Raw genomic sequence first — 26,974 nt, forward strand, 5'->3', positions numbered from 1 at the left:
TCGCTCTGCTCTTATTGGTTTCCCAGGACCTCTGGGGAGCTCGGGTTTTCCTCCCTACCCAGGACTTGCAGGACTGGGGAGCCTGGGTCTGCTGCACTTCACATGTACACACTTGTTAAGAGGTACAAAGGCATTCAAGGTTGGCCTAGGCTGTCACTGATGAATAATTCATGGTGGCTTCATGTGCTATAAAATTTTCTCCTGTAATTGAGCATTATTTTGAAAGACCGTGCTCATTTAAAAGTCTGGTAATGGAGTTTTGTATTCTTTAGCAATCTGCCTTAGACATTTACTAATGTCTAAGGAAGACAAAAGTTGACAAACATCAGAACAATAAAATTTAAAGCTGACAATAGCCCCACGTGGGCAGTAAACCAAGAACTCTGCTCCGACTTTTCTTCCCCGGTTCTTTATAAACAGCAGCATCATCTGATGTTTACAAAAGATTCTTTGACACTCTCTGGGTTCTCCTCAAAGATAGAATCTGAATTTCAGTAACAACATTATGTGCATTGATTAGAATTCGTTAATGTAGTACTGTATTTAGAGGCAAAAACTATGATTCTATGACTTGCCTAACTGAAAGGGGTCTTAGTGATAAAAGTAGAAGGTCTCAAGATGTCTATATGTCTCTGTTTAAATAAATTTGAAGTCCTCTGTTTTTCCTGGCACTGTAGAGAGAATGGCTTTTAGTTTGGATTTCCAGGAAAGACAGGGCTGGTTTTGGAAAAAATCTCACATGGGAGAGAGACTAAGTAAATAGAGTAAGCCATATATCTAATTATATTTTCAGTGGCCAAACCAGCAAGAAAAATTTCATTTATTTTCCTCACTTTTTACTACTCTCCTCCATTCTACTCCAGGGCATATTTTTAAGGTATTTGGAGTCTTTCTACTTGCTGCCAGCTGGAATCTACAGAATGTGCATCTCTAGAACACTCAACAGTTGATTTGAATCTCAGTCATAATTAAATTGGAAGTTGGCAAATTATTTTGAGACTTAAAAACAGGCACACCTTATGTTTGGAACAGAAGGGGTTTCACTACTCTGTATTGTTTTAAAAGTATTCTCTGTAGGGAATATTGACAATACATTTTAATTAACTTTTTTTTAAAATGGAAGGATATATAATAAACAAGTCTCACCATGCTTACATTTTATTTCTTATTCTCAGTAACTGATTCCCTGATGTTTTGAAACAACAATAAACCTTGCAGCTGCTCATCTATCCCTTTTTAACAAGAGTAAATTACCCCATCCTTTCTCTCCTGGCATACCTTGAAAGCATTGGCTAGTTAGGTAGCTACTCTAGAGGATATACTTAGAGCTAGTGTTTGCATACAATTAATAGTAATTTAGGCATATGAGCTATCCAGCCTTCTGTTTTATATTAAAATCTGACTGCTGGCACATGCATCATTAACATACCTTAAAGGTTGGGGTGATAGCCAGGATAGCAATTCAGAATATTGGGACTTAACAAGATGTATCACTAAGTGTCATTCATTTCCAAAAAGGGGAAAAAATGCAATGTGTTGATTAGCACTCCTTTTAGGGTTCATACAAGAGAATGGAAATGCTGGACAGGTTTTTCTGCTTTCAGAGGCAGTCACAGCTGCGTCTGCAAATCAGCTCTGCCAAAGTCGGTGACCAGTGGGTCAATCAGAGCATGACATTGCCAGGAACGTGCCTGAGGGGTGAGAGCAGGCAGCAGCCCTGGAGCATTGGGCACTGGGTTTCCACAAAACAGTCAACAACAACAGAATGGGTTTGGATGGCTTCTGCCTGAGTTGCACACTCCCAGGGCTTGTGACCACACCAAGGGACCTTGAAGATCTTAATGGTATAGAAACTCCCCTAGGCTGGTATTACTCATCTTTATAATATTTTGCATGGGAAACATATGTCATGCTGACATGTGAGTTGGAGTGGTGTAGAGAGTTGGAATGGGATGTAGGATACACAGTGATCTTGGGGAAAAGTCAGCATTTAATGGAGTAGTATTATTTTGTGGGATACACATCTCTTTTGATTATTTTTAAATGGTTTAAATAGCCTACTGCCCCCATTTTTCATATATAAGGTGATGGTGGCTGTATGACTACCTCAGTGCACATACAGACTCATGAATTTCACCAGCCAATTCACTTGTAAGGCTCTTGGCCTCACATCTTTTTTTTTTTTTTTTTTTTTTTTTTTTTTTTTTTTTTTTTTTTTTTTTTTGAGACAGAGTCTCACTTTGTTGTCCAGGCTAGAGTGAGTGCCGTGGCGTCAGCCTAGCTCACAGCAACCTCAAACTCCTGGGCTTGAGTGATCCTTCTGCCTCAGCCTCCCGAGTAGCTGGGACTACAGGCATGCGCCACCATGCCCGGCTAATTTTTTATATATATATCAGTTGGCCAATTAAATTCTTTCTATTTATAGTAGAGACGGGGTCTCGCTCTTGCTCAGGCTGGTTTTGAACTCCTGACCTTGAGCAATCCGCCCGCGTCGGCCTCCCAAGAGCTAGGATTACAGGCGTGAGCCACAGCGCCCGGCCTTGGCCTCACATCTTTATTATTATTACTATTTTCGACTTTAAAGTTACTGTCACTATACTAGTCTGTCTCTAACTGGCAGCTTCATCTGGGAGAGTCTGCTGATGGGTCACACCCTGGACTTGGCCTTAGAGCTGTTCATTACCATTGTTAGTTATAATTAATTTACTAAGCACCTTTCGACAGGTGGCAGGCACTGTGCTAGGTACGGATCAGCATAAATCTCTGTCATTTAGAATTTATAATCTTGGAAGCTCCACTGGCATGTATGGGCCAAAGATATGCCGGGCAGCTAACCAACACGAGGCATTATGTGATGACTCTGAGCAGAGTGAAGGATGCAAATAAATGATGTGAGAGGTCGTAGTAACCTAAAGAAGTCACCTAAGGTAGTCACCTAAAGAAGTTAGGATGGTGACTAGGGAATGCCTGGAGGCTCCTTGGGATATAGGTGACCCCGCTGGTAACAAGGGCCAAATGTGACCATGGGTCACTTCTCACATTGGCTCCAGTATGAGGAAAGGTGTCTCTTGTCCTCAGGAGCCACTTCTGCCCCTCCCCACTGCCAGAGCCACTGGGGACTGGGGATTTATTTTCCCCTTGCTACCATGACTGTTCTTTGGTGAATTTCTAAGTTATTTTCTTAATATAAATGTACAGTTGTGGATGTGTAGAAGGAAAGCATCGTCCTTTTGAACCCAATATACTGGCTAAGTGCTCGAGCTCTAAGAGTGGAGAGATTGAGTTTAAATCACAGCTTTAATACCTACTAGCTGTGTAACTTTGGGCAAGTTTCTTAATTTCTCTGAGCCTCAGGTTCCACATCTATAAAACAGAGGTGACAATACTATCTGCTTTGTAAGATTGTAAGGATTAAACGAGAATATCTATAAAACTCAGGGCACAGTGCCTCCTCACACATCATAATGAATGGGTTATATAATTAGTAATTATAGTTCCGTCTGAGAGATTCAGATTCTTGCAAATTATTTATATTGTAGAACAGTGCTATGGAATCCAAGGCCTTGATTCTAGTTTGGCTACTTTATCTTACTTTTATGTGTGTGTTTTGTTTTCTTTATTTTTAATTATACAAATCATGCAAGAATAAGCTTTTTTTTTTTTTTTTTTTTTTGAGACAGAGTCTTGCTTTGTTGCCCAGGCTAGAGTGAGTGCCATGGCATCAACCTAGCTCACAGCAAACTCCAACTCCTGGGCTCAAGCAATCCTCCTGCCTCAGCCTCCCGAGTAGCTGGGACTACAGGCATGCGCCACCATGCCCGGCTAATTTTTTCTATATATATATTAGTTGCCCAATTAATTTCTTTCTATTTATAGTAGAGACGGGGTCTCGCTCTTACTCAGGCTGGTTTCGAACTCCTGACCTCGAGTGATCCGCATGCCTCGGCCTCCCAGAGTGCTAGGATTACAGGTGTGAACCACTGTGTCCGACCAAGAAGAAACTTTTGTTGTAAAAATTTCAAACAGTGCATGAGAGGTAAAACCTCACCTTGCCCACCATCCAAACCTAGGGGGCAACTGCTATGATCACTTTTATTTAGTTAGTTTATTTTCATCAAAGTAATGCATGTTTCTAGCTTTAAAAGTCAAAGAATGTCTTGTCCCATGAATGGAGACAAAGGAATGAGATAGCTGAGGAGTGTAGAGTTTTTTTGGCGTGACTTCCTAAGATTACCAAAACTGTGGCCTTTCTGTTACAAAATGTGGCCTTCCTAAATGAGACTTTTTGCATGTTTATATCCCATGGTTAAATAAACTTGAAGTCATTACACGGTTTAAGGTATTTCTAATTTGACCCGTTTGGCAGGGATAAAATTATTAGTACACAACAGAGATCTGGTAAGACCCTAGAACTAAAGTCAGCAAATTTTCTCTGTAAAGAGCCAGATAGTAAAATTGTAGGTTGTATGGGATATATGGTTCATGTCGCTGCTGCTACTGATGCTTCTTTCTCTTTTCTTTCTACTTTTTAAAATAGTCCTTTAAAAATTAAAACAAAAGTCAGCATTCTTAATCATGAGCCTGTACAAAATTGGTCTGTGGGCGAGTTTTGGCCTGTAGGCTGTAGTTTGCTGACCCCTCACTGGAATATCTGAGGAGCAATGAATATGGAATAAATGGCCTCATCAGAATGATCCAAATGGTTGATATCACTGACACCGTCTCCTTGGCTCAATCATTCACTGGACTGTAGGCTCCATGCAGGAAGAAACCAAGTCCAGCCTGTTCATCATTATGTATCAGTATCTTCTAGTATAACACCTGGCACATAGTAGACACTCCACAAAAATTTACTGAATGAAAAAAGTCAAATAGTACTGTAAGGCTTATTTTAAAAATTAGCAATTTCACTGGTTTCTTCTGCTACATGATGGCTTTCAAATTTTTAGATTGCCATTTCTAGACTTTGCATTTAGTTATTTACTGTGAAGAGTGTAAACAAGTTACATCTTAACCTTTCTTTGTAGTAAATCAACAATGTCTACTATGAGAAAAAAAAAAATCAAGAGATGGCCATACAAGCATCTTATTTAGAAAGATGGAATTGAGTACCAGGAGGAACAGCTAAAAGAGTTGGAAAACGTTGCCTCCTCTCTCTTTTTTTTTATTTCTTGTTTTTTTTTTTTTTTTTGAGACAGAGTCTCGCTTTGTTGCCCAGGCTTGAGTGAGTGCCATGGTGTCAGCCTAGCTCACAGCAACCTCAAACTCCTGGGCTCAAGCAATCCTGCTGCCTCAGCCTCCCGGGTAGCTGGGACTACAGGCATGCGCCACCATGCCCGGCTAATTTTTTCTATATATATTAGTTGACCAATTAATTTCTTTCTATTTATAGTAGCCTCTTCTCTCTTATCCCGTCTCTGTACACAGGGGTCAGGACTTGAGATCTTCCAGCTTGGCAGAGCATCTCATGTCATCGTCACCTGGGATTGTGCAGGGTTAGTCTCTTGGCAGAGAGAAGAAAAGAAGGGAAAATGAGCTTTAACTCTTTCCTATAAGACTGTCACCGGATCCTGTTCACAGTATTATCCTTCATCCCTGCCTTCAGCAGTTCCTGGTGCCTATACCTTCTGGGCCTTTCCTGGCTTGCCCCAAGTCAACACCTCCCCCTCCAGATTAACTTTCACCCTTTTCCTCTTTGGTTACATCATCCATTCACTTTTTCGCTTTCAAAATTGTGACAGCATCTCTCCTCTGCTCTTGTTCCTCCCTTGTTTTATTTTTTGAGTTTTCGAGAAGGCACAGAGATAAACACATGGTCAAAGCACCATGTTTAGCCCAAAGTTTCATAGTTTCTCTAGATTTTAGCACTTACTACTGTCTACTTGAATTATCTCACATTTTATTTTATCCCCTACAACAAAATTGTAAGTTCATTGAGATGAGAGAGTATGACTTTTATATCTTTCAGAAATCTCAGTAATGAGTACATGGTGGGTGCTTACTAAATTCTTGCTGATCAGTTGATTTCTTTTGATAGCTGGCTAACAAGGGTCATTTATATGCATTACCCTTAAGAGTATGGGCCCATTAAAAACTATACCACTAAATATTGTGACTTTTTCATTTTTACCTTTAAGATTTCAAAGAAATGGAAGTATTAAGGGTATTTTCAGACAAGGTACTCTTGTGTCAATTAGCTAGTACAGTTTCATAAACTATTCCAAAATTCAGAAGCTTATAGCAACAATGATTTATCATTTTTAATGACTCTGCAGATTTGGCTGGGGGTCAGCTACTGTAGGCTAAACTGGTGGGCAGTTTGGCGAGCTTACTCACATGTTTGGGGGCAGCTCTGCTCTATGTATCTCTCTTCCTTCTGCTCTATGTATCTCTCTTCCTCCTCTTGGCACCAGCTGGCTGTCCCAGCCATGTCCTTATCATGGTGAAGCAAAGGGGCAAGTAAGCATGAAGAAACTCGCATAGCCTCTTGAGGCCGAAGTTCAGAACTGGCATTCTGTTCCTTCTTCCTTATTCTGTAGGCCAGAGTAAGTCACATTGTCGAGTCCAGCCTCAAAGTGAGAGGGCATTGCAAAGTTACACGGCAAGGGGCATGGGTATAAGGAGGGGTGATACATTAGAGCCACTGATGCAGTCTTCCCCACCATGCAGTAGCAGTGGCATTGGCATGAATGCACATTGCAGAGAGTAAAGAAATAAAATTCGTATTCTCACTTAACCTGAAAGCTCTTCATTCTTGATTTAAAACAAAGAAAAAAAAAAAAACAATTCTAACCCTTACGGAACTTTCCAACCAAACTTGAGGAAATGATACACAGATAAAACCAATGTATAAGATATTTATAGAGCAAAAAGCTAAGAAATACAAGATTTGAAAACTTTATGTGACTAACCTAAAGCAGAATTTTGCTATGAAGGGCCAGATAGTAAATATTTTAGTCTTTGTAAGCCAGATGGTCTCTGTTGCAACAACTCAACTCTGGGATTACAGCACAAAAATAGCCATAGATGGTACATAAATTAATGGCTATTTTAAATAAAACTTTATTTACAAAAACAGGAGGCAGGCATTAGTTTATAGACCATTGGCCTCAAATATTGAAAGAAATAAGAAAGACTCAGCTATGGAAGAGTTTTTTAAAAATGATCAGTGGTTTCAAAGTCAACAAAGATTAGTTGGGCTTAACAAGATATGTTTTAGTAAAGAAGTCAGAAAGAAATTGTGTGGTCGTTCAATAAATTTTCCAACAGGTTGATGTAGTTCAGTCAGCATGAATACTTGTTACAAATTATTTCTGCCCTGAAAGCCTGTTTGAAAATATGTTTACTAAGAATGTTAATATTTTTGCTTAGCTGGAGAATGAGAAAAAAGGATTAGAAATAAAATGAAAGAAATACCTAATTAAAGTGATTTGATTTTATGCCATTTAAGAAATTTTATTTGACTGATGTGACCTAGATTTGTATAAAGGAATTAAAAAGAATGATTTATTTTTAACTGTTGGGAAACAACATGCAGAATTCAAGGGGATATTTTCTACCTCAATTGTATTTCACTGGGATTTTACTTAGCAACCTCCACATGCTTCTTTTCTATATTTTAAGATAAAATAAAGTCTGGAATACCATTAGAAAATGAACAGTTGTTTTTTTTTTCCAGAAATCGTTAATACCCATTTATTCAATTACAGTCAGCTTGTAGTTGGTAGCCTGTAGTTTGAAATAAATACATGTGAAAAAATAGTGGCCAGCACACACTATTATTTTATTACAATGTAGGTTTCAGCCTGGGAGTTGCCAACATGGGGCCTTCTACCCAGTGATGATGGCTCTTCAATGAATGACACTCAGCTACCCCTGGGGCATAGGAGGAACATCTAGTTATCGACAAGCTGACAGCGGTGGGGAACCTGTGACCTTGGAGACGCATGTGGTCTTCTGGATCCTTGAATGTGGCCTCTTGACTGAATCCACATTTTACAGAAGAAATCCTTTTATTAAAGGGATTTGTTCTGTGAAGTTTGGGTTAGGTTGAGGGGCCGCACTTTCAAAGAGGACTTTCTCCCATTGTATGAGAGCCATGGAAAGAGCTGTGTCTTCAGAGAGCCCAGAAAGGTTATAAGAAGATGGATTATTCGGTCAGAGGATTCTGGGCAGAAAGTGCCAGAAATCCAGCCTCCCAATACTCTTGCAGATTTTCCATTTTTTTATGAAAAAGAAAAATTTATTTTTAGTTTCTTTATGATTCTCAAGGCATTTGTATACATTTCTGATTTTAAAGATTTCACAGTGTGTTGCCTTTTGCAGGGCTAGAGCATTTGAGGCAGGCCCCTGAGGAGATTAGCTACTTCTCCCCACGGATCCAAGTCCCTAAGATAGGGGTCGCCACAGAGGATAAGGAAATTGATAGGCAACAGAGAGAAATAGAATAATACACAGAGACTAAGGTATAGTTTGTAGTTATATATACAGATCAGATATAATACAGCAGGGAGTACCTAGGAGACTGGTGTATCTCCATAAATGCCAGCAATATGGTTAGATTCATACAGGTTTCTATAATCACAGACATCAATTACTAATTGTCACGGTAACATATTTGCATATCAGGGAATGCAGTTGCTAGGGGATACAGGTAGTGGGTTGGGGTCAAAAGTCCTTTCAAGGGGCTTCTAATCTATCTAGGTGAACAAACAGGTACAAAGTCTTTCAGGGGCTAGCTTCTAAGTTCTAAGAGGTAGTTGTCAATTAACAGAGGTAAAACAAAAGAGGTATAGTGACTCAATATTTTTTTGATTAGTTATGGTGGACTTAAGGTAGACAGACAGGAGAGAGCAGGACGCCCATCTCTATGAAACAGGTTGTTTATAACCACCAGGGCACGTCTCTGGGCAAAGTGCACTCATTGTCTCCGGCTCCCATCCTGTGGGCCATATTTGCCTTGTCTTGTCTTTCAAGACACAGGGAAGCTCACAGATTTTGAGATACTGGGAAGCCTTCCTGGAAAATATCCCTACTGGATATTTGAGAGCTCTTTCATGATAGCAGCCTCTAATAAGTGAACCATTGAGTCCACACATTCCTTCAGGGCAAAACCCTGCAAACCCCTGTTTCTGTCTTTAATATAGTGATGTTGGGTTATACAATAAAATAATGATCTTACAAGCCACATTTCATTAATTCCTCAATCATGTTTTCCCAACAGCCTTTCTCCCTCCCTCACCTCCACAGTAAGAATAATAATTATTAAGATAGCTAATTTTTTTTTGAGTGCTTACTCTGTGACAGGCCCTGTGCTAAGTCTTTACCTATCATGTTATCTCATTTAATTGTGTCAACAACTCTGGGAAGGAGACACATGATTACCATTTTACAGATGAGGAAACTGTTACTTACAAAAGTATCTTGCCCAACTTCATGGTAAGTAGCAGAGACACCCTTGAACCTAACTCTAATCGCAAAGCTTATGCTTTTAGTCCTCCTGACTCCCTGAACACAAGTGGCTAAAAATATGAAGAGGTTTTTAGTTACAACGTACATTTAAAATAGTAACTACTAAGCTGATTCTTAAGGATTGAGACCAAACATGCAAATAGTAATAGAACATTGCTCTAAAGCCATAGCTTGCTGACCAGCTAACCTGCTTCACCTTCTTATTTTTTTCCTCTGAATAGTATTTGTCCAAATTTTTGCCCTTACTGCCTCTTTTTTCAATAATTTTTTTAAAAAGCCATTTTAGGGGTTTCATCTTTAATGAAAATGAAAAAGATTCAAATAAGTAATTGAGCACCTACTGAAGCCAGTCATAGAGGCTAGATAATTGGGGGATACTATGGTATGGTCCCTGCTCCTGTGAAACTCCTTCCAGACTTTTGGGAAGTTAGACAGTGTTCGGGTAACTGTGTGATTATAAATTGTGGTACCATGAGAAAATATATAGGGTAATAAGAGAATCTAATTTAGATTGGGGCACCCAGGAAGTCCTCTCTGAGGAGGTGACTGGGGCCTGATTGATGGACAAGAGTGTGCATGGTGGCGTTGGGAGCCTCAGAGTCTGCCTGCAGAGGGAGGCGTGCGCGTGAGGTCCCTGCTGTGGGGACCAAAAGGCGGCCACCGTGGCTGGAGTGGGGTGAATGAGAAGGAAGGGTTCCAGAGATGAGCAGGAAGACACGAACAAAGGCCTACTTCTTGTTGTACACCATGGTAAGGATTTTGGAATAGGATTGCTATATTAATAAAAATTAATGTGGTAAAGATATTTTAATTATTATTACACTTTATGTAGGTAGGTTTGGTAGTATGGTATTGGTGGAAAGATTTTTAAAAATTTAGAAACAGAGGAGATTAGAGTCCAGAAAGAGTACCACTCATATGTGATCATTTTATTTACAAAAGGTGCCACCACAATCTAGTACAGAAAGGGTGGGTTTTTCAATGCATAGTGCTGGAACAATAGATATCATGTGGGGGATAAAATGAACCTTGATCCCTATCTCATTTATAACATTTAATTTGAGATGAAACAAAAGCTAAAGCAATCAAGCTTCTGAAATAAAACAGAGAAGGATATCTTCAAAACCATAGATTAAACAAAGATTTCTTAAATAGGACCAAAAGTAAACATTAGCCATAAAAGAAAACAAATGCTAATTGAATTTTATTAACACGAGGAGCTGTTCATCAAAGACTATCACTAAGAAAGTGAAAAGGCAAGCCACTATCTAGGAGCAGACAGAGTATGTTTGTTTGAAAATATAGTCATATCTAGTATATAAAAGGAACTCCTAAAAGTCAGTAAGAAAAAAGCAGATAATCCATATTTCACAAAGGCATATACTTCACAAAAGAGGATATCCAAAATGGCCAAAAAGCATCTGAAAAAAGTCTTGCCAGCATTAGTCATCAGAAAAATGCAAATTAAAAGCTTAATAAGATACCGTTATAAATCTATCAGGATGAGTAGAAGTAAAAGAACTGACAGTACTAAGTATTGGCAAAGATGTGGAATAGCTGGAATTCTCCTACATTGCTGATGGGAGTATAAACTGAACAAGTCACTTGGAAAAGTATTTGGCAGTACCTTGAAAAGCTAAACAAACATACACACATCTATTATACATCTATATACACCTATAAAAGAGATCTATGTGTGTGTGTGTGTGTGTACATAAACATACATACTATACATCTTTAGCATGAATGTCCACTGACAGACATGTACAATAATATTCATAGCAGCTTTATCCATAATAGCTCCAGAGTGGAAAAACTCAAATGCTCCCAAACAGGAGAATAGATAAATTAATTGTGGTATATTCTTTCAATGGAATATTACCCAGAAATAAAAAACGATGAACTATTGATATACACAACAACATGGATGAATCACATATGCATTATGTTGGGCAAAAGGAGCCAAGCACAGAGTACATGCTGAATGAATCATCTATGAAGTTGAAAACTAGCAAAACTAATCTACCATGGTAGAATCAGAATAGTTATTACCTGGAAGAATATGGATGTATTATAATATTGACTTGAAGGGGTGAGGAAACTTAGAGTATTAGGTGTGTTCTAGATCATGGGCTGGGAGGTAGTTATGTGGTTGCTCACATATGTAAAAACTCACTGAGCTGTATAGTTGAGATTTGTGAACTTTACGGTATGCAAGATATATTTCAATTAAAAAATGTAACATTAAAAATTATTACAATAGATTTGGCTGGGCGTGGTGGCTCACGCCTATAATCCTAGCACTCTGGGAGGCCAAGGCGGGCAGATCGCTTGAGGTCAGAAGCTCGAAACCAGCCTAAGCGAGACCCTGTCTCTACTAAAAATAGAAAGAAATTAATTGACCATCTAAAAATATGTAGAGAAAAAATTAGCCGGGCATGGTGGCGCGTGCCTGTAGTCCCAGGTACTCGGGAGGCTGAGGCAGTAGGATCCCTTGAGCCCAGGAGTTGGAGGTTGCTGTGAGCTAGGCTGACGCCATGGCACTCACTCTAGGCTGGTCAACAAAGTGAGACTCTGTCTCAAAAAATAAAATTATTACAATAGATTTGAATAACACAGGGGAAAGTTTTGATAAACCAAAGTTATAAATTGCCTATGTAATGTGATCTGAACTACATTAAAAATTCATAGGAAAAAAACCTGAAAGAAAATCTACTGAAGAATTTATAGTGGTTTCTGGATGGGAGGATTGCATTTCTATTTCTCTGAAGTTTTCGGTGTTTTCCAAATTTTCTCTAATGAATATTTTTTTTTAATATCAGAAAAATTGAAATGAGAGGAACAATAGCTGAAGTGATATTTGACATAATTTGAGGGAGCTGTAAATCAAGGTTAGAATTTTAAGGGTGAAGTAGCAATTCAGAAACGGACAAATTCTCAGGGTTGTGGAGTTAGAGAAGGTGTCGTAGGGAGGTAAACCTTCAGAGGAGCTGGGACAGCATTTGGGAAGGACTTGAATGAAAGCAGAGCTGGTCAGTGAGCCTCAGGCGACGCCTGTGTTCTTCAACCTATGTTGGCTTGACTTTGTTTCCATTTACTTTGTGGATTTTACAGCCCCTTCTGTGGTCCTTCAAGGAGGTACTAGCTTTTTCTTAAACTCTAACATGATGATCTTTGAAGTCATTTATAATTTTTATCCTTAAAAAGCTCTTTTCTTTTCCTAGCCTTTTACATTTTTAGGCATTACCATTTGCTCTGTTCTCTATTTTGAGGCTGCCTTTTCTTCCCTGCTGCACCATATGCCAATGCGAGTTTAAAAATTGATTGTGCCAAACCATTCTCTCCTCCTGAAAAATAAATAAATAAAAAAACCCCAGAAACACCCCACCACCACCACCATACACACATACCCGGAGCTCCAAATGATCCATCTGTCCTATTGAAGATATCCACCTCCCACTTCATCCTGGGGCAGGCTATTTTTGTTTGCTTTGTCCTGAGAATTCCTATATTGGAAGCCTTTGCAGAGTACTTTTGGTTTCCATCAGAAAATGAAAAGCAAAGCACTTTGTTCTTCTGTTTTATACCTATTGCAGGGCTGTGCACAAAGAAATGCTCAATAAATGCTGATTGAATTGCCTTTGTGCAGATTATGGTCTATGCTACAATCAGATTTTTCTGTGTACTTTTTTACTGATGGGTGCACATTTACAATTATGAAGTGGATTGTGAAAGGGATAATATTATTTAGAATCCAATATTTTCTAGATCTGTTTTCTGCAAAACTATATTCTCTTAGGTGTGTTTAATTACTAAATTTTCAAATCCTCTGTGAAAGCCGAGGATGTAATTGAAGTCTTCAGTGAGTGGTTTTTTTGTTTTTTCAAACTTCTTCTTTTCCCTTCTTGACAGGGTAAATAGGATTATGCTGTGTTACTGGAAATTTTAATCAATAAAATGTACACGTCTTTAATTAGAATGCTGGGAAGTACTGCTGAGTTGGATCATCATAGTTAATGCAATGAGATGAGAGGCCCAAGCATTTATGTGCATAGGGCCAATTTGAGTAAATTTGAGACTAGATGGGCAATTTTAATATTTTTTTCCAAGATAACCTGCATGAAGGATTCTTTATAAGGTCTGTAAATTTATCAATATTTGTGAAGCAACTCCCCTAAAGCAGACACAGAAATGAGGGAGACCAGATTTGCTTTCGAGAAGTTCATGGGTCAGTGATTTCTTTTCTCTTTCATCCACTCTTGTGGCTCCAGTCTTCACCTCTGGGTGGATGGATACTTCTAAAACTACACCTCCATCTCTGACTGCTCCCCTGAGACCCAGAGCAGCATTCTCCTCTGCCTTCTGGACACCACTCCTTGGATGCCCTGATAACATCTTTTTTTTTTTTTTTTGTTTTGTTTTGTTTTTTTTTTGTTTTTTTTTTGCTTTTTTTTGCTGCTAGAAACTCTGAGGAACATCTTAAACTCATTATTACATCTGAAATGTGCTCATCATCACCTCTTTCTACCCAAACTCATTCTCTTTCCCATTTTTCTTATTTAAAGGGCTCTACTTTCTTGTAGTCAGACTCTAATATTTTAGTTCTTTTTGATGCCACCCCTTACATTAAAAATCAGTTTCCCCCGTAGCTAGCATCCACATTCTTTCATTCTGGCCATTTGTCTCTTGGGGTCGCCTCCAATAAGTAGTGCCCATCCTCAGTATGGCTGGTGCATGGATCCCTGTAAGAGAAGAATGGCTCAGTGGGGTACTGTGTATCTGTGGGAAGATTTTAGAACTATCTTGTTTTCCTTATCTACAAGTAACCCTGTCTCACTCCAGTTGCCCCATGCCCATCAAACTTATCCATCTCTCTTCCCCCCTCAAGTAAGGTGAGGTGCCCTCCTTTTATCCCTCCTCTCAAATGCTGATGCATCATTGACTACATCCCCATTTCCAGACTTTTATTCAGTATTTTTAGAGACAGCTCATCCAAGGATCTCCTCCCTGAGCACTGACCCTTCCAATTTGGCACAATCTGAAGTCTTCCCATCCCCCAATACTGCCCACCAGGAAACACTCCAAGTCATGGCCTGTCCCAGTCAATGACATGATGTCAACACTAGCGTACTTTGGGACTCCAAAGGTAGACATTGCATTTATTCTCATGTCCAAAAGTTAATGGGAAGGATGTTTGCCATGAAGTAATAACACCCAGATGATGATTTATAGCACATTGGAAAGAAGCAATGATTTTTGCACTGAGGTAAATGTTAGAGGTAAAACTTAATGGGGAAATATGGATGAATCTGAAAAACATGCTGAGCCAAAGAAGCAAGGGACAAAAGGGTACATATTGGATGGTTCTATTAATATGAAGTTCTGGAGTGTGCAAAAAGGAATAGAAAATGGAACAGTGGTTGTGGTGTGGGGAAGGGGGGGTTGACCAGGAAGGAACATAAAGGAACTTTCTGGGGTGCCGGAAGTGTCCTGTGTCTTGACAGAGATGAGGCAAATGCATTTGTTAAAATTCACAATTTGTACTCTTAAGATGTGGGTTTTGTACTGCATGTAAATTATACCTTAATTTAATAAAAGAATAAATTTAATAAAATCAATTCAAGGGGAAACATTACAAAGAAAGCGTATGATAGTATCCTACTAGGGGTTAAAGAGAAAAGATTGTGCATGTAGGAAGTGATAAAATAATAGGATGGCAAAAAGAGAGGATGTGCTCTTTTATTTGTGCCCAGGAAAAGGTGGCAACATTTGCTTTGCAAGTGGTCCTAGTATAATACACTCAATTGTTTGGGAATACAGTTTTGCAGTCGTTTATAGCATATAAAAATCTGATTTTAGAAATGAGAAAGTATGAATTTTTTATGTGGAACCTTCCAATGCTTCTAAAAATCTTGTACCCTACTGCCTTTTCCTAGTATATGAACAAAAGCACAAGTGTTGGTTTAAGCTTGGTGGATAGGAGGGTTTACATCACAGATTTGATACTAATACATAGATCCAAACCCGATAGCCTGAGGCCATAGTAGGCCTGTGAACTTGTTTTGTTTCATTTTGTTGGGAGGTGAAGTTGTAGACAGTGCTTTTTTTTTTTTTAGTTAGTTGCAAATGTTTGAAACCTGAGAGGTTTCACATAAAAATTTGAACATCTAGAAATATATGGCTTGCCTTCCAAAATACCAATATTTGCCTGGATCTGAGTAGCAGCTCTAACTTTTATGAAATTAAGATATAATTTACTTTACACACATCCCCCCACTCACAATTATTTCAGGACCAATGTACTGCCTCCATGTAAAAAAAAATTCTATTCTCAGTCCTTTGGGTATTTTAATTTTGCAACTTCTGAATCAACATTTATGAAGCCACTCCAATGTACCAGGGGCAATCAGGGCTTTAGTAGATATGTAGGGGAAACACTATTATTATATCTATTTTACAGATCAGGTAAGCAAGGTACAGTAAGAACTCACCTGAGGTTGCCAAGCAGAAAGCAGCAAAGCCAGGATTTGGACTAGGTATTCTTACCCCAGAGCCTGTGAATTTATTAACCACATTGTTATTCTGTTTTTACTTTTTTTTGAGACAGAGTCTCGCTTTGTTGCCCAGGCTAGAGTGAGTGCCATGGCGTCAGCCTAGCTCACAGCAACCTCAAACTCCTGGGCTCGAGCAATCCTGCTGCCTCAGCCTCCCGACTAGCTGGGACTACAAGCATGCGCCACCATGCCCCGCTAATTTTTTCTATATATATATATTAGTTGGCCAATTAATTTCTTTCTATTTATGGTAGAGATGGGGTCTTGCTCTTGCTCAGGCTGGTTTCAAACTCCTGACCTCAAGCAATCCTCCTGCCTCGGCCTCCCAGAGTGCTAGGATTACAGGCGTGAGCCACCTCGCCTGGCCTGTTTTTACTTTTAACTTTGGTTTCATCCATTGCTTAGTAAAAATGTAGGTACTTCCTTCTGATCAATTGAGTTCTTGTTAGTTTCCTTGTGATTTATTTTGGTAGAATAATCCCTGGTCTCCAAACTCTATGGAGTTTGCATCCTTAGCAATAAAAAAGGGGAAAAAATTGATTGCATAATATATATGTATATTTACTGCTGAATAATAAACTTGTGCTATATTAATATTCTGTACATTCTAAAACATACATACATTTAAAAGTGTTGAGGAATAATATTACATATATATAAATACATAATCTAGAATTTTCTTTCCGCACTGCAGTAGATTATTTTGTGGTTATTGCATGCCCTATTTTGGCAACCAATAGATTAAATGATGCCTGGATAGTGATTCTGCCTGAAAGCATTTTCATATCAGAGACTGCCAATTTTGCATCCAATAAATTGTCTCTTCCAGATAAAAGGGTGCAGTAGAAAGGTCACCAGATCTGCCCAGACTATGGAAAGACAACAGAAAGTTCTCCATTGTTAGAAAAAGTATTGTCCATCTGTGGCCGCATTTACAACACTGTGTTCTAAAACCTTCTACAGCTGTGAACTTCAAAATGGCCAAAGGCATCTTTTATTCATAGTAAGGCCTGCAATTTGCCTTTGGGGAGTTTAGATTCTTTTCAAACATCTAATTCCCTGGGTTTAGTTTGAAGGGAGGCAGCATCCTCCTGGGTCTCAGTTTCTCCGTCTGAGACGTGGGGGGTTCATGTAGAGTGGGGTCTCTCATCTTGCAGGACTGCTGTCGTGATTAACAAATCTGTGATTTTAAGTAGTTGGACAAAGCAAGTGCTGAGAGAGGCTGTTAATAATGAATCAGTGTGAAATGTATTTGTGGACAGGTGCCAGCACTTTTCCCGGAATTCTGGTACTCTCTAAAGCAGGAATGGCAGTGAGCGTACTTTTTGGGGCAGGCTGTGTGCTTGCTCAAGGTCACGCTGTGTTCTCTCTCAAAATACAGTTGTTTATATGGGGATGGGTAGGTTCTTCTGAGCACTTGTCAGCACCACCCCCCCCCACCTCCTCTTCCAGCAGCGTGTGTGATCTGCACGGAGCATTCTTCTGGAGCATCCTCCCTTTGGAATGTTCTTTTCTGCCTTCCGCTATCCTCCTTATTTCCTTAGTAAATTCATCTTCAAGGCCCAGATGGAACATCACATTCTCCATAATCCCACCAGCACCAGGCTGCCTTCATCTTTCCTTCTCTTGCACTTTCATAAAATCAGAGCTTAGCATTGAGGGAATTCATGGGAACCCGTTTGACACACACACCCCCTGCCGATTCCATAGAGGGAAAAACGTGTGTGTGTGTGTGTGTGTGTGTGTGTATGTGTGTGTGATTGTTGGGAATGTAATAGAAATACATAAAGATGTTCATGTAAAAATGTGAAACATAGTCTACTTCTCTGTTCTGAAACCATTTCTTTCATTAAGACAGAAATTTTTTTTAAAAAGACAGAAAATCGGGCCGGGTGTGGTGGCTCACGCCTGTAATCCTAGCACTCTGGGAGGCCGAGGCGGGCGGATTGCTCGAGGTCAGGAGTTCGAAACCACCCTGAGCAAGAGCGAAACCCCGTCTCTACTATAAATAGAAAGAAATTAGTTGGCCAACTAATATATAGAGAAAAAATTAGCCGGGCACGGTGGCGCATGCCTGTAGTCCCAGCTAGTCGGGAGGCTGAGGCAGCAGGATTGCTTGAGCCCAGGAGTTTGAGGTTGCTGTGAGCTAGGCTGACGCCACGGCACGCACTCTAGCCTGGGCAACAAAGTGAGACTCTGTCTCAAAAAAAAAAAAAAAAAAAAGACAGAAAATCAAAAGGGATCATGAACTGTATCCCCATAGTCTAAACCAAGCCCCCAAACTTTCACTGCCATGACTCTGTACTAGGTGGCATTTACCAAGCTGCACCATCGCTAGGCATATCCACGCCTGGTCTCCTGCTAACGTGTGTGCTCTTCAAGGGCCTTCACCATTAAGGCTGCTGCCACCTGGCCTGTCATAGTGTAGGCACTCAATAAATGCTTTTAGAGTGAAGCTCGTTCACAGGCACAAAGGATGGAGAAAGGCCTGACACTGATTTTAACTGGGTCTCCTGTTCTATTCCTTATCTACCTTCCATATTTCTTGTGACCGTAAAATACAGGAGTTCTGTGGAGTCAAAGTTGAAGTCCAAAGGTCAATAAACTCAAGAAAAAGGAGCCAGTGAACAAAAGTCCCTGCTTAATAGCATAGTCAGAAAATAGATTATTTGGGGTTTTGGAGATTTTTCTAGTAAATTGACAGTGAACATGAGGTTTGCCAGAGTGAGTTGGAGCTTTTCAGGGTTGAGAGAGATGAGTTATAAATACTTCAAACTGTGCCGCTGGAAACGCTCCACTCTGCGTTTTTCCTCCTGGGAGAAGGTGGAAGAGAAGCCGGAGCAAGCAGGCCTTGTGCACCTGCGCCAGGGGCAGCACCTCGGTCAGCAGAGGTGCAGGGAAGTGCTGACACGGGGCTTTCTGGCTCCACACTCAGCTATTCATCCCACCAGCAAGGACAGCCTGTCTCCTAATTGCCAACCACTGGGACAGCTTCCTATAGCCACAGCTGGCGAGGGCCTCTGGGGCCTGTGCCTGCCACTTAGTGCCTTCCAGTTCAGTGGCACTTAGCTGAACTCTAACCAGGAGGCTGATAATTGTCGCTTGCAACCATATATGTGGTGATAGAAGTTCTGAGAGTGGTGTAGAATGTGTACATTTTCCTCTGCTAGTAAAGCAGTTCATAACGGTCAGAGTGTGTTTTGTCTTTGGGATCTGCCTTTGATCCAAGTACTGGGGACTCATATGTCACAGTGACTTGTAGAGAATTAGTGACTTTTATTTACAAGGCCTTGAGTACCTAGCATGTATAGAAGCCCCTGTGAAGGAAACAGGGGGACAAAGGCGAGACTCCAGGCCTCCAGTCCGCAGGTAACCATAATGCAAGGTAAGACACGATAAATGCCATGGTAGAGCTGCTATGCGGGGACACGATAGGAAGAGATTGATTCTAACCAGAGTGGCTCTGGAAGCCTTGATGAAGGAGGTAAAGTTTGAGCTGCATTTTTTAAGCACAGATAGACTTTCCAAAGGTTCAGATGGGAAGGAGGTTGAGGAATTTCAGGAAAAGAGAAAGAAACGTGGGAAGGATGAAGGATTGGGGATTATGGGATGTGTGCAGGGCATAGGGACGGCTTGCGGCTGAAGGTCTGCAGTCTAGCCCGATGGACTGTGATGTGTGGGCAGCAACTTCGTGCTTTGACCCCATGGAACAGATTCATGGGAGAGTCTTGTCTATTAATAACATGACAGAGTTTGAGCTCAAGGGATGCCCGTGACCCCTCCCCAAGCTCGTCTTCGCCTGTGGCTGCTTCCTTGAAGGCGTTCCAAGTCTGCCTCTCATTGCTGTTTGGAAACCTTGCCTATGGAGAGCATTGTCTGAGAGTAATTTGAGACACTTGATGTCTGCTAAACTAATTATGCTTCAGTCCTCAGAGTGCCTTGGTGCTCTCAATCCTGAATACTCAGCAGATTTTATGTAGTATCTGCATTATTCATGGAGAAGATATGGACGAGGGGGCTTGGCTGCTTGTTCCGTTTTGAGCAAGTGTTGGGCAAGTGGCGTTCCGGGAAGAGAAGCAGCAGCTTGTGGAGCGATGGAGGAAGCAGGCTGTCCGGGGGAGGCCTGCCCAGACCGGAGCCTGTGCCAGTATGCCCAGAAAATCACAGCCTGCTTTGGAGGGATGGGTAAGCCCCCTTAAACACTGGGCTTTGTGAGCAGATGCCCAGGGTTGACGATGCAGATGAGCAGATGGACTCAACTTTAGGACTTGCTGGGAGCAGGGAGCAAGGTGTAGCTGCTGTTGAGTGCGAGAACCTCAAAGTGGCTGAGTCGTTGTCTCGAAGTCCAGATGCACCCCTTCCTTGGAGGCTTCCCACTTTAAAACATTGCTGTTTCTTTGCTTAATCTGTTCTGCTCAGCAGCCAAGATCGTCCTGACTATTGTGAGCAAATGCAAGTGTTTTGGGGGGGCTTGCTGAGCTCATTTCTTGTTTGTTCATTTTGGTTTAAAAACAATGAAAGCAAAAACCCCAAAGCAAGTAATCACATGATCATTGATGAAACCACAGGCTAAATTCAGACCATTTCCTTAGCAAAACCAAATGCGTAAAAATTCGTATTTTAAGGTGGTGATTTGCTCTCTGAAAAAATTTCTTAGTAAGAAGCAAATAGATCTTAGCAGGTGATTTAAGGGGGGAGGAGAAACTTGTCTGAAAAAAAAAAAGACCTAAATCATTACATAGAATAAAATTAAGGAAAAGTCAGAGTTCATTTGTGGACAATTGCTGTGCTGGCAAAGAAAGAGCAGTAATTAAGGCGCCTGTCCCCTGAGCCCTGTGCATCCCCCAAAGGCCTGGCTCTGGGGTTAGGGTTCAGCTCATCAGATATCCGCTGGGCTTCTACAGTGTGGGAGGACAGAGTGCTCAGGGCCTCCAGGGCCCCTTGGAGAATTTTCCCACCAATGGATTTTTTTTCATAGTTTATCATAGGAGAACTTTTCTTAGGTACAATAGAACTGTTTCTAGCAAGATTAGGAATTTCCTATTTGATAAAATATACAGGCCAGCAAAATCTTGGACAAAAGTTAAACATTTGTGATTATCATTAGCTTTGTGATGCAGTGCATTGTGGTACCTTGTCATAGAACGGTACAAATCGTCACAAAACCCAGTGCACTCCTTTGTCATTGCTGTGCCTGTCATTTAGCATGGGCTGTGGCAGAAGAGAGCAATGAGAGAACTGGACCCACTGGAGCGTCTTGTAGGGTCTTCTCCAAATGTGCTTTGCTGGGTGAAGAGGTTGCTGTCAGGGAGATGCCACTGAAAGTCTATTTTTTTTTTTTTTTTTTTTTTTGAGACAGAGTCTCGCTTTGTTGCCCAGGCTAGAGTGAGTGCCGTGGCGTCAGCCTAGCTCACAGCAACCTCAGACTCCTGGGCTCAAGCAATCCTCCTGCCTCAGCCTCCCAAGTAGCTGGGACTACAGGCATGCACCACCATGCCCGGCTAATTTTTTATATATATATTAGTTGGCCAATTAATTTCTTTCTATTTATAGTAGAGACGGGGTCTCGCTCTTGCTCAGGCTGGTTTCGAACTCCTGACTTCGAGCAATCTGCCCGCCTCGGCCTCCCAGAGAGCTAGGATTACAGGCGTGAGCCACCGCGCCCGGCCCTGAAAGTCTATTTTTAAGACTGGAGACTTGGCCTCTGCTCCTAGGTGTTTACCCTGAACTATGTGGAGGAGGCTAAGTGAAAAAACCCTGAACACCTGGAAAGTGGAATGTAGTTCACAGGTGCCAGTGGTCACTGCTGGCTCCCACCCCACAAGCAGCCAGCACCTGAGCCCTCATCTCTCTCTACTGCCTGAGAAAGGAGTTGGCCTCTTCACATTTATAGGGTGTTAGGTTGTCTGTAAAAGCAAGCAAACGTCTGTTATTCTCATCAGCCTTCTTTATGGTCTACATTTAGTTTACATTCCATCTTGATCTAAAATTTATAAAATGTATCAAAATTCTTACACCTAATCCTGTTATTGAAGAACTTAATTTTTTTCTTTTAAATTGCTTCTTAAAGTAAATACATGAATCTGTAAATTTGCCTAGGGGTGGTCTGAGTATGCTCTGCTGATGTAATAGCTAAGTGCTGGAGGTCGAATTAACGCTATGGAATTAGTTTTAGTGTGCAGTGCTCAACAAGCCTAGGGACCAATGAGGCAGAACAGCCTTGTCTTAGAATAGTCCCTGGTCGCCACCTGCAAGGAATCGCAACTGGAGGTCTGGGCTAGTGTCCTGGATTTTGTATTTTTTGAAAGTTCTACAGATGCTTATTATGCACGGCAATATTTGGGAACCACTGCACTAGTATCTTTGTTTAAAGTGTGCAAGAGTTTTAATGCAAAGAAAATTGCATTAGTAGAGCATAATACCCCAATGACAGGAGAAGGAGAGTGGGTTTATTCACTTTGACTTGTGCCAATTGTGTAGTTATAGGTGGCTGCTTTACTCTGTGGATATCAGAGGGCAAATGCTCATTACTAAGGTTGTTCTTTGTCTCCTAGCACTCTACTTGCACGAGGGTCCTGAGAGCTTGTAACTTTGTGAAAACATGAAGCCACCTACATGGTAATTCTGTCTCCACCATGTGATTCTGCTAGAGATTCTGCAATAGCGGGAAACCCACAGAGCAACTTTAAGACTATTATTGGCATTAGATTAATGGAATGAGGCAGAAGGATTTTCCTGACACTAAGGGGAAGGGAAAGGAAATGCTTGTTTACTGTGGCCTAGAGCTGGATTTGTCACTAGTTGAAGCTGAGCAGCTTTAATTGAGGTCCTCCCTCTGTGAGATGGGAAATACTGGAGAACTTCTTATCCCGAGTCTTTTCTGATATGTATTCTTAGATTACACATAACATGTGGATATATGCCTATTGGCAATCTTTTTACCAGATGATACAGAACATTCTAGGAATATTTGCAGGAGAATTTCTTTTAGATATTGCAGCCATGTCCTTTCTCTTGCTTTGGATATTAATCTGATTTTTCAGATATACATTCCTGTCTCAGACCGCCACAGTCTTGAGGTCCTGGTAGTGGCTGTTTTTGTACCTAATCATCTGAGAATACGGGGCCTTAAGCTCTTGAGGGTAATCACTTAAATACATCTTCCCTAATCTTCTTTGCCTGGCAGTGAGGAAGGCAGATAAAGGAGCCAGGAGAACTGAGAGAGAGCTGTAGGGAAGCACAGCTTCTTGGGCTCCCAGTGGTTGTTTCTCATTTCTTTGTGATCCACACCAAGATGCCTTCCTTCCTTGGTTTGAAGTGTCTGGGGAAATTGTGCAGCTTTGAGAAAAGCAAAGTCACTTCCTCCGAGAGAACCAGGGCCAGGGGCTCATACAGAAGGAGACTGATCGTCGAAGACCTGAGTGTCCCTGGGACCCTCTTCCCCCGTCACAGACGTGCCACCATCACCCATTTGTTGTATCTACACCCCGAGGACTCCTGCCCACACGGGCGTGTGTGCAACAGCTTTGATCCCCTGGGTAAGCGAAAGAATCCACCCTGGACACGGTTTTGTGTTTTGTGACTGGCATAAGTAATAGAGTACTCTCTGGACCATTCTTCTGGAATATGTTCTTCAAAGGAAACATTATCCTTAATATATAATTAATGGGGGTGAGGGTGGGAGAAATGGAGAATGTAACATAAGCACGGCTCTGGAGCTAAGTGCTGACAGTATTTTTGTCCGTGATTTTATGATATCAGTAACGAATGTGTGTCTCTTTCCAAGCTCGGTATGAGTAATTGTCAGTTATAGGAAGTACAATGTAAAAGAAAGATCTCTATCGAGAGATGCTGTTCTTCCACATGACAAAGGATGAATGGAAAGGAAATATTCAAGGCAGCAGATAGACACTAGCAAAGGATGACCCGAGTAAAGTCAAGGTCTGAATTGTGTCGCTGCCTGGGGACGGCGTGTCTTGTGAAATATTTTAAAAGAAGAGAAAAGGAGAGGATTTTTAATATTGAGAGAATTTGTTGAGGCTTCTTGGCCATGAAGGTCATTAAAAATGTGGTCACACATCCATCTGCCTGGGAAAGAGGTGGAGAAAACCCAGCCTGAGGACAGAATTTTTGCACTTGGGAGTTTTCAGACTTTAAGTATTAGTGGTGCCTTTGTTAGTAAAGATGATATCATGCCTTGTCAAAATCAGCACCAGAATTAGTACGGCAGGCAGAAGGCTATTAGACATGTTCCCTACAAATGTGTGAAGTTGAGTCAAATTATATGCCTAATAATTCTTGGACAGCCAGAGAGGAGGGCAGGGTGGGATTTAGGTTAGCTGGGGTGAGGGAGTTAACCTATAATAAGGTGTTTTCTTTTGTTGCAATTAATTTTTAACAGCTTTATGGAGATACAATTCATATACCTTACAATTCACCCATCTAAGGAATTTAGTATACTCACTGATATGTGCAACCATTACCACAGTGAATCTTAGATATTTTCATTGCCTCCAAAAGAAGCCCTGTGCCCTTTACCTATTACCTGTCCAACACAACCTCTCCATTCTGATGGCCCAGCCTTGAGAAATCACAAATCTACTTTCTGTGTCTGTAGATTTTCCTGTTCTGGACATTTCATGTGAATGGAATAATTTAATATGTGGTCTTTTGTATCCGGCTTCTTTCACTTAGTGTAATGTTTTCAAGGGTCATCCATGCTGTATTATGGATCAGTACTTCAGTTTTTGTTGATGGACATTTGGGTTATTTCCAACTCTTGGCTATTATGAGTAAGGCCACTATAAGCATTCATGTATAAGTTTTTGTGTGGACATATATTTCCAATGTTCATGGGTATATACCTAGTAGTGGAATTTCTGGGTCATATGGTAACTATGTTTAACCTTATGAGGAATGCCAAGAGTGTCTTACAAAGTGGCTGCCCCATTTTATGTTCCTGCCAGCAGCTTATGAAGGTTCGAGCTGCTCCGCATCCTTGCCAGCACTTGTTATTATCTGACTTTTTGATTCTAGCCATGCTAGTGGGTGTTAAGTGGCATCTCATTGTGACTGTATTGAGCTTTGACAGGGACAGGGAAGGCTGGCATGCAGATCAGGGCTAAGGCAGGACAGGATACCAATTCTGACAGATGCAGATGGTGACAGTTTCTTGGCTCTTTCATTCTCCAAAAGTCTCCACTTCACTATTCCATGCTCATCCCTTTTCAGGCAAGCAGAAAGTGAGAATAGGAAAACCATGACTTTTGCCCCAGCCCCCTTCCAAGCTATGTGAGAAAGACTTTGCTCAGCACCAGCTGACCACGCCTATTGCAGCATAGGGAACCTCCCCCAGTGTCAGGTCCAATGTCAAGTCCAATGTCAGGTGGATACCTGGATTACCTTCACTGAGAAAAAAAATGTTTTATTCCAGAAACAGGGATACAAATGAAACATGTAGGTTTCCGCTGGAGCTAACACTTTATTGTGAATGATTTTGGTGCTTCTGCTGAATGTTTGTACTCAAAGGGATTCAAATCTGATGTCCTTGGAATGAGCTGTTGTTGCTCTTGAAAGAGATAAAGTCTGTTGGTAGGAGAAAGCAGGAAGTCAAAGTGAAACCAGGTAAACTGTAGTTGAATGAGAGTGTGCTGGTCAGTGGCTGGTCAGCAGGTACAGTCATGAGAGAACAAGAGAATTAAGAGTATCAAAGAGAGTCCTGGAAAAAGAATAGGGTAATCATCATTGGGATAGTCATATCTCAGAGGAAGCAGATAAGGAAATCTGGGAGATAAGGTGAATGTTTTGGCTTTGAGGTTGGACAGTCTAGAATTTGAGTCCCTGCTGTTCTACTTACTGTGTTACTCTGGGAAGTTAGTGATTGCAAGTCAGTTCCCCATCCATAAAGTTCGCAGAAGAATGCATATCGTATATGATTGCTATAAACAGGTCAGACCATAGAGAATATGGGGCCCTGGGCAAATGTTTTCTGTGCGGCCCTTGTCTATATAAACAATTTGAGTTTACCCCAAATCAGCGTGTCAACAGCCCAATCTTGTTCAATCATGGGAAAGAAATGCCACACCAGACTGCAGGAGTGATAGCTTGCCAGGCCCTTCTCATGGAGTTGAGCCAGACCCAGGGTCGTGAGAAACGCCATTGGCATGACTCCTAGGCTCCTCGTGGCACCTGGGCAGTCCCCTGCAGGGTATAGGAGAGATGTAGAGGATCATCAGAGAGAGCTCTGAAGAGGAGGCTAGGGTGCCCCACCCAGACAGCACTGCTGGCCCCAGCTGGTCCCAGGTACCAGAGGGGACTTAGGCATTTTTGAGGAAGCCATGGGGTCAGGGCTGGGAACCCTGTTTGCCAGGTCTAAGGGCTGAATTGATTATGAGGACTAAATGAGAACATGCATATCAAAGTGTTTGGTATAGTGGCATACAAAAGCATCTACTAAATGTTAATTACAATAATAATAGATTGCAATATAGTCAGCATTGACCCTTTTTGACAGTCTCTACAGTAACTGGAAAAAGAAGAAGAAAAAATAATAATAGCTTATTATTTGAAAAAATAATGATCTCTATTGTATGCCTTCCATGCTGTGAAGCAGTAGAGGCCCAGTGTTTGTGCTGCTGGGGCCCAGGACCACAAATGCAGCACGGGACATGGGGTTCCCAGGAAGGCACTATGTGTGCTTGGAGTATCCTGTTTGGACAGGTGCTCAGAGGAAGTGCGCCCTCCCGCAGTCGTACATGTTTCTGTGCTAGCGAGGCCCAGGCACCCTAGAGTGTAGGGGCAGCTCCTGGCAGGGTGCTCGGGGACATTTGGCAAAGACCTCCCGCAGCTGCCAGAAAGACCTCAAGATGCCGCAGCTTCCTGTTGTTGTCTGGTGCTCAACCCTCGCTTGAGTTGTGCAGGGGTCCATACTTTTCAGTGTCCCCACGTGT

At 41.3% G+C, this 26,974-nt stretch overlaps 1 protein-coding gene across 2 annotated transcripts in view; it reads left to right on the top strand.

Annotated features, from left to right (window-relative positions):
* ABLIM1 (actin binding LIM protein 1) overlaps positions 1-26,974 on the top strand; it is a 290,610-nt gene that overhangs the window by 69,372 nt on the left and 194,264 nt on the right. The window lies entirely within an intron of this gene.

The sequence above is a fragment of the Microcebus murinus genome, chromosome 14 (genome assembly GCF_040939455.1).
Source record: "Microcebus murinus isolate Inina chromosome 14, M.murinus_Inina_mat1.0, whole genome shotgun sequence".
Taxonomy (NCBI): Eukaryota; Metazoa; Chordata; class Mammalia; order Primates; family Cheirogaleidae; genus Microcebus; species Microcebus murinus.